The sequence below is a fragment of the Anser anser genome (assembly GCF_964211835.1).
Source record: "Anser anser genome assembly, chromosome: 2".
Classification (NCBI taxonomy): domain Eukaryota; kingdom Metazoa; phylum Chordata; class Aves; order Anseriformes; family Anatidae; genus Anser; species Anser anser.
In genome coordinates, this window is record NC_139721.1 from 30536979 (window position 1) to 30546346 (window position 9368).

Sequence of the window (9368 nt, forward strand, 5' to 3'; positions counted from 1 at the left end):
TTGTCCCAGGTTTGCATGCCTGCTTTGTCCCAGGTTTGGGGAACAGGCAACTTCTCGTATTGTCCTTAAGTCCCTAACTCAATTCATTTACCCGGTGAGTGCCCAGCCCACCTCTCGCTGCTTCCTTGTGTGCATCTCGCTTTGCCCTGGTGCTCTGTAATAGTGGGGTGACGAGATGAAGTGTGGGAAAGAAAAGTATTTCAGTGAAATGTGTCTTCCTGAAAAACTTCACAGATAGACCGGTGTTTGGTCTGGCCATGGTTGTCTTTTAACTCCTTTCCTCTCTTTTTGCTCCTAATGCTGTGTTTCTGTTCTGTCAGTGCAGGCTGTGGTGGTATGGTAGGAAGTGAGGCCCAAGGAAATGTGTAGGAGCGGGTGCTTCAGAATTCTCTGTTGAACACTAGGGCCATAAACCTGGCCCTGAGAGCATCTAGGCCAATAATAATTTGTGGCTTTGTGTTCTAATGATAAAACCAAGGAGATCCACATAAGGCTTGGTCATGCCTGTCCCTTGCCTTTGAGTGGCAGTAGAGAGAGGGACATAAAGAGTCTGGCATTTTTAATGAAATAAAATTTGGAGCTAAAGTCGGTAGGTACTTCACCTGATGGCATAGACAATATCCACAACACCAAGAATGTAGTGGTGGTGGGAGTAGTAGTGTTGGTACTGATGGACCCACAGACCCCCAGCATTCGTTGAGATGTAGAAGATTGATTCAACTCCTGTTTCTCATCAGTTCAGTCTTGGAACCTGAGTTTGTTGATGATCTCTTAAATGTTTAAATGCCATACAGACTTAATCCTCTAAATAAAAATATTTGTATCAGAAAATAAATAATTGAAATAAATCTTACCCTTTTTCCAATCCATTATGTTTCTGTAATTGGAATTCGTAAAATTTTTATGGATTTTTCAAAGACCACAGTTGTGGGCAATCTTTTGTTCTGTTGTTTGTTGTTAGCTTGTCGTAAGATGCTGAGTCATGTAACATATTTGTTCCAGTCCATTTCTGGGGGGATTTATAATGTGAAACTTGCGGAATACTTGTGGAATCAAAAATAAACCCAGCAAACTTCTATCTTAGCTCCATATATCATCGATAGTACTGAGGTGCTGCTGAGTTTGGATCTCATGACTTATTAAAATGTAGTGGGAAGAATATGCAAGCAAATATCTTTGCTTGTACAATTGCTTTGATCTGTGTACTTAGTAAAGACAGTAGCTCATTGATTTACTGAGTAAAGTTTGCCTTACCAAAACAAATACAATCTTTTCATATACTGGCCTCTTAGTAAGTGTAAAGGCTTAGTGTCTTTTGCTGTTAATGCACCTTAAAATGAGATGTTATTCCCTTTGGAAGGGTATAGCTGTTTTAGATCATCACAAAAAGGGTCAAAACAGTGCTATAGTACCTTCTTCCAAAACTTGAAAGGAACTCCATAGAATTTGCAGTGTGTATTTAGGTCTGTGCTTACTTTGGTGACTGCCATAAGACTTTGATACTGTTATTTCTGTTAATTCCCTTGCTGACAGAAGTGACATTATCTCTGTGTCTTACTGGCATGTTATCAGTAGGACTGTTTACTGTTTTGTTCACAAAATGTTTATTGTTTGTGCCAAGGAGAAGGAAGCGCACATTAATCTACAGAAAACAGATGATTTCTTGAAGGCCATCAGTTCAGGGCAGAAGAATCAGATTTAATCTTCAAATGTGGAAATATATAATACAAGTTTTATGAAGTCTGCCTTGTGAGCATGGCTATTCTAGTACCTGTATTCTAATGCTGATCCGTGCTTTTACTGTCTTGTCTCTTCAGGCATTCAGTAACTTATCCAAAATGTTAGTTTAGAATCTCTACGGGGGGGAACCCTTTCTATTGCCATTTCTGTAACGAGGCGTCTTCATGAGGACATGTGCTGTTGGTATTTTCTTAGTTGTTACACTCTTTTTGAGTTCTCACCAGAACTCGACTGTTTGCTTTGATACTATAATATAGTTTGCTTTACCTCATGTCAGTCCTTTGACCTTTGAAAGTGCTAGAAGTTACTTGAAAAATCAAAATCCTGCTTGAGGTTCTTCTCCGAAAATCTGGTTCTCTTAACTTGCTAAGTCCTGATCCTGACAGCTGTGATTTCTTGGGACATGCAAGTGAAAGACCCTGCAGTTCTACTGCCCCATGGCAATCAGGATTTCATCCTCAAGACTGTCTTGGCTGAAGGAGTAACTACAGAAACAGACGTCCTTAGCTTGGCAAGTTTGAAACAACTACCTGAATATATTTTTGTGTCAACTCTTCTAAATTAATTTTTCAACCTTAAAAAAAAAAAAAGTAAACTAGTAAGTAAAAGAAATCTTAAAACAGCAGTGATATGGAATTTAAACTGAATGAACATTTGAATTACTTTTTTGCTGCTTGTTTTCTTTCTTCCCACCGCTTTGCAAAAGCTGTTTTATAGGTTTGCAAAAAGCATATTTTATCAGTATTGATTGTTTTGAGATTGTAAGCATAAATCAGCTTAGAAACCAAAGGTGTTGTTGGAGAAACGTCACAGGGGTCAGGCAGGGAGGTATTTGGTTATAAATATCAACAGCGGATTGCTGTCTGGGATTTACTTCATGTGACAAAAGTATTTATTACTGTTATGATTTCAAGGTCTTACTTAATATGTGTTGTACTTCTTTAATATAGACTGTAATTAATAAATATATGTTTCTTGTTATGCTTTGATTTAAATTCTGTATTAATTTTGAGTTTTATGACAACAGTATATGGAACTCTGTAAAGCATGCAGAGACCGTACGAGTGGCAGAAAGGGTCTGTAGGAAAGCCAGGGTAAAGTAACTTTTCAGCTATAGGAAGAATATTATGTTTTTTTTTCCCATTCTTTCTTTTAACATGCAGAGGAAATGAAGTGTCATTCTTCGATCTCCAAATGAGCAACACTTTAATCCATGGTGGAAAGTTGCTGTTATAACCTGCTTCTGCCATTATCAGATGGAATTCTTAAGAACCAGAAAATGTGGGAAGGGGTTGTGCTGACACTGCCTGATACATGGTCTGCACCTGTACTGTTAATGACCAATTCCCATTCAAAGCACAATGGCTTTCAGCAATTTTCTGAAATGTAGGATTGTAGGACCAGCTTCCAGAGAGGATTAAGCTGCACCTTTCCATGCCAGTGTAATGAAGCTTTATTTTCAAAGCCTGCTTTAACCCTCCAGCAACTCCAGTATTATCAGGCTGTAGGATCAGAAAGACACTTCCTTTAGGTTTGGGTGTGCAGCTGGTGCAGGGATTTCCAGTATATCCTGTGGCAATTTTACTTGACACCTTTTATACTGTGCATATTTGCCAAACTTAAATAGTAGAGAAGGGAAGAAAATCATTTGATGCCGGCTGCGATTTAGATCATGACAGCTTAATGAGCATCCTAAAACATTACCTAATGTTGTTTCGGTAAACTGCATCAAAATGTTCATGCTGTTTGAATGGTCGCCAGAGTGAATTTTATTTGGGAAACATTTTAAATTCTTCCCTTTTTGTTCTATTTTTAAAATATTTTACAGATAAAGGCAGAGTGGAATCCAATTAAAAATACTGTATCTTTTTAGTCTGGGTAATGAGAGTAAGTCTGGGTGTTTTATAGCAAATTCATTTATTAAGGCTGTTTTAAGTTAGGCAAAACTTTAAAAGATCTTGTAAAAATTAAAAAAAAAAAAAGAAAGAAAACGAGTTCTCCACAAAAAGGTGCACGGAAGAATCTGCAGGGAGAAGAATTTCAATAAGACAACATTTGGTTTAGTTCCAGTTTGTGTATTCAGCTAAGTTACTGTGCATTAAGCTAGGGCTGAGTCTGGAGTTACCTACTGCACTGCCATTCCATGTGAATATGCTTCTTGAGCAGTTACTGCCCCTTTCAGCCAGAACCAGCTACCTGACATAAAGCAAAGCACAGAGCAATCTGCCTTGCTCTCAGTGTGCGGCAGATACTCGCATAAGGAAAGGTGCCACTGCATAGTAAACTCACCCTTTTCTTGCTGAGCCTTTGTTTCCCTGACTGTTGTGTATGTAGTGGTGCAAGATTACTGTGGCAAGGTTTGGAGAGGCAGTGGTAAAGACATAATCTTTCCAACTCTTTTCTTTAAAATTAAATAAAGACCAGAAAACTGGCAGGAGTTAGCATTTTCATAGCTAACTGAGTTCTGCTAGCGTTTGTAGATACTCCCGTTGACATAATTTCATTAATCTATTTAATGCCTTGTGGCTTTTCTTTCATTAGGGGATTTTTTAAAATTAAAATAGTTGCTTTCATTCTGATCAATGCTAGCTGCTTGAGTCATTGGTTCCCTTATAAAAAGTCAGTGTGCATTTAGGCCAAAAAGTGAAGAGATTTTTATGAAAGTAAAGATTTGTTTCAGATGTCTGGAGTGCTGCTTTAAACATTGTAAATAAAGCATGGTGATGCTGTCTGTCCTTTCTAAGTGCACCTTTCTTTTGCTGTAAGTGTTCATTTTAACCCTTACAGTACTACGCGTATAAAGAGGTACAAAATGCTTTACAGCTTTTATAGTAGCTGATGCTGTCAAGTAGATCTTGCCTTTGGGGCCAGTTAAGCAGGAGGAGCATAGGGGCAGCTGGGCAGGATCCTCTCCTGCAGTGAGTGACAGGGGAGCAAATGGACGTATCGCTGCCCCTGTGCCCCAGGGATGAGCTCCGAGATCACTGAAATTCATCAGTTATCTCTTTGTCGTGCTGGTCATAACGCAGGCAAACCAAGCAACGTCTGCCACTGAAAAACAAGACTCCAACAGAACGTATCCAGAAGCATCCTGTAGAAACTTGGCGTAACTAACAGCAGTAGGAGGGACACTTGCCTTTTGCCAGTGATGAGGAACCTTCCCCCGCAGTCATCATGGACTTTGAGGTAGAAAGCAGCTTTCCAGTGACATTAACCAGCTCGCTTGAGCGCGTCCCACCTGGTCACGTGGACTTGTCTGAATTGAATTGGTTTAAATGATCTCTAACTTTATCCTCCTCCGTTGCAAATGCTGCTTCGCTCCTTCACACTCTGCACATGGGTCAAGAAGCTTGAGAGTAGGCCTCTAGGTGAAAACCTTGGCAAAAAAGAGGTGTTGAATACCTGAGCCTTTTCCATGCACCTTGTCTCAAGGTTCCCTGTCTCAGTGAGCGTGGATGATCATGTATCCTCTTCTGCTTCAAAACAGTGATGTTAGACTTCCCTCTGTTCTGTCTGGAAGGTAAGAATGCTATGGGGAGAGGAAAGGAGAGGGTTTGTACTCCAGCCCTTTGTAAGGGGAGAAGAAAGAGGATGAGATAGGTTTCAGCATGAGAGAAGGGGTGGACTTGTTGGAGATCATTAAGTGCACAATCACAAAGGTGCTGTATGAATATGTGGATAGGGGAGAGAGAAGCTAAAAATGTCCTGGCCTTTGGGAAAAATAAATGGAGAAGAGGAAAAGTAAGGGTTGGGAGTCTCCAGTGAAACCCTTGCATAGATAGCTATGAAGGTGACGCACAGAGGTGTGCTTCAGAGGAAAAGGAGGTTAGAGAGCCAGGTCAGCGTCATTTAAAGAGACCCAGAAAATTCATGACCTTCTGGCAGCCTGGCAAATCATACAGCTTTCACGTCAAAGTTTTAATGTTGATGGTACTACTACTGCTTTTTTTTTTGTTTTTTTTAAAAAGCGTAACAACGTGATGTATAAAGGAAGCAAGTCTTGCTGCAGCAATGCTCATTTTAGTTTTACACGTTTGTTTTCACAGTAGTCTATTTCCTTTTTACTATCTGTTGCCAGCTAAATATCACCTATGTGTGGTGTGTCATTCTCGAGGGGAAAGAAGGAAATTGCTAACAAGCAGTATGAGGGCTACAATAAGAGTGATGCTTTTGCAAGTACAGTTTTCAAATTCCTGCAGATGCAGAAAATACGGGTCATTTGAAAGGGACTGAAAACCCACAGAAATGTAGTACTGTTTTTTCAGTAATAATATATATTGAAGGTACTGAAAAAATGCACACCTTACTGAATCAATGTGCAAAATTCCTTTTTATTTCCATGGTGTAACTTTGGCATAGAAAAGGCTCTAGGACTGCTGAGGAAGATTTTAAACTCCCATTTGTGTTAAGTGAGGAAAATGACAACAGCAACTACACTAGCAGCATTTTCTCATTCTATTTGTGCATTTGATTTATTGCTGATAGTTCATTGGTGTTGGTATCTTCCTCCTTTGCTGCCTCCCTCCTTCAGTTGTAGTTCTCATTCTCAACAAATCGGTCTTTTCCTCACAAGCCTTTCTAGTAGTAAGCACACTGTAGGAAAATTATAATAAGATGAAGTAAATGCGCAGCCATTTTCTTATATGAACTAAATTATCTTCTGTCCTTCCTTAAGCTTTTGATGCCATTTCCTCATTCATGTGGTCTAGTAATGCTATTTGTATTGGTATGTTGAGCCCCTTCCAGTCTTGTTTTCTGTATTCTTTTTTCCAATGCTGATTTCTAATGCATATTATAAATATATACAGTGTGCTTGCATTTATCATTAATTACAGTTTTATATCATTATATTCAGTATTATATGTTAGTAAGCCTTTTTAATTCATACATTATCGCTCACCTCTTTACCAGTGAGTCTTCCAAATGAACTGTTAGAATTTGCAGTTTTATTGTGTGTTTTTAAGCAGTTACCATGTTTTAGGGGTGACTGTATTGTAGCAGTACATGTATTCCTTCCAATAATGCTTTTGGAAAAATTAATAAATCATTTTTGCTCTTTTATATATAATTAAAGCAGAAATTGCATGATTTACTAAAATATGTATTAACATCATCTTCTGTAATCAGCAAGAACTCACCATTCACACTAATTGCTCTATTCTTTTGTCGTCAGCTCTGATTTTTTGAAAATATTTATTGCCTGTTAAAAACAATGTCAACAAAACCAATAAACCTATAGTGGCATACGTAAACAGCCAAGGAGAATTTGGTAAGATTGGAGAACTGTGATTTCTTTTGCAACTATAACTTCAAATGGTTTAAGTCCATAAGCCCATCAGTGCCATGTTGCTAGTAAATTTGTAATACCAGGTAGGTCCCTGAAGTCAAAGAAGTCTTTGTACTTGCCTGCTCCACCCTCACCTTCTTCAGCCTCAGAGTTGTGCTGCCCATCAAGTAAGCACTTATTTATTGCAGGGACAAATTCGTCTGCACTTTGAAGGATCTTAGACCATCTTATTTTTGACTTGTTGAATAATTGTGACCTGGTCAAACTTGCTGAAGTATAAAATGAAGTTCACACACGCTTTCCTGAATCTTTTCCAAGTTGTATCTTTTATGGAAAACATCATCAGACAGCCAGACTCCACGCTGTGAAAACCAGTCTCTAGCTGTGATTAAAAGTACCAGAATGTCATGTTGAAATTCTCTTAGGACCAAGGTGGTTGGCACCAGTCATCAGCAAACTTGGCTTTTGGCACTCCAGTCAGCCTTCGGTCACAAACTTTGCCCAAATTCCAGGGAGAAATGGTAAGCAGGACTGCTCTTGTCCTGTTCCCACATACCACTACTGCAACTTGAAAAGGAAGCCTTATTGTTTATGTTTAAGACAGCTAAACTCAAGGAGGTGGCACGAACTCCCTTTTCTACAAAGCTTCCATATAGTGCAATTCGCTGTTGCTCCTAGCCCAAACAATGCATGCGGTGCCACTGTGTCTGCTGGTGAACAATTTCAGCTTTCTTTTCAAAAGCATGCTCACAGAGTAGCCATGTGATTGCAAACACAGGCTGTGTACTTCAGCAAATAACCTCTAACTTATTTATAGCAGTGTGCATTGCTGAAATTACAGCATTTTTATCCCCTATGGACATAGCTTATTATTTGCTTGGTTGCTTTACAATTGTGCCTGTTTTTGCCACCCACTGTAGATCGTTCTTCAGTGGTTATTCTCAACCACAAATTGAGGTGTTGGCTTTTTGTGGTTCTGTAATACACAAAGACACTGCTTCCAGAGTTCCTGGAGCCCAGAGCGTGTAAACATTTTTTGGACTGTAAATTTTTCATCACAGATAGATACTCTGGGGTTTGGTTAATGTAATAATAGCATGGGACAGGTGTTGGTTATCAAAAGTACAATTCATCAGTATAGACCTAGGATTACTGCCACAGCAGTGCATGCTATCCTGCAGATCCCTTTTTTGTCTTTGTTTTTCATTTCTGTCATCAGTTTGGAGTAGCAGAGGGTTATGAGATTTGATGGCCTTTGGAGGAAACAAACAAACAAAAAAAAACCAAAGCAACCCTCAAAAAACTAGCAGCATTTACTGGTGAAAACTTTGTGCCAGCCCTGTCTTCCCAGGGCATCATGATAAATGGAGATGGAATATGCTGTATAAAACGTCTTGGGAGAACAAAGCAGTCTATAGGTGGCCTGGGGCTCTTTTGGCAGTGTCAAGGACTGTAAATACTCGTGAAGCCACACATTTTCTCATATGTGGACGTGCACACACACACGATAGAAAACAAAGCTTGGGAAACTTACTACTGCATTGGAAGGCTTGAGTGCTGTCTGTAGGAGATGAGGTAGGTTAACTCTCTCTTTTGCCCTAATTCAGATATTGGATGTCAAGAACTACAGAAACTAGAATTATACACTCATCATTAAGGTTGTTTCTAGTATTTTGTTTTAAAACCCATGAGAATAGGTGACTTAAATCTTTGTATGCAATCTATTTGGAAATTATTCTTCCATGCTACGATAAAGCCTTGCTGTTGGCACGTGGGGAGGAGCTGCCTTACTGAAATACTTGTAGTACAGTAAATTACCTCAACAGCCAGATAAGGCTCTAGGAATGTCAGCCATCCCAGATGCAGAAGATTGCGATTCCTGGTGCAAGCCCTGGCCCCCCCCATCGCGTCTGACTGAGGGTCTCAGGCTGACAGCTGGCGAGGTAGCAGTGTGCTGGTACGTAGGCGTTGTGTACTCCTTAGGGGTGCAGGGAGCTGGGCTTTGCTCCACCACACAGCAGAGCAAGGTCCAGATGTTCCTGGCTTAATTTCTGCTCACATTGATGCATTCCCGTAGCACAGGCAAGGGAAAACCAGCCCAGGTTGCTGAAGCAGTGTAACTGGTCAGGTGTAGCTGTGGCCTCGACCCTCTCCTTAGCATAACGAATTCAGCTGCAGTGCTGCCCTGGTGCAGCCTTTGATTTCAGTTCGGGAGCTAACTTTGCCTCAACTAGCTCATGGTCTCCGTGCTGCAGTCCAGTGAGAGGTGCAGACTTGCCCAAAGACAGAATCTGTTCAGTTGCTAGGTTGAGAAATTGAATTAATTACTGTTAGGACCAAA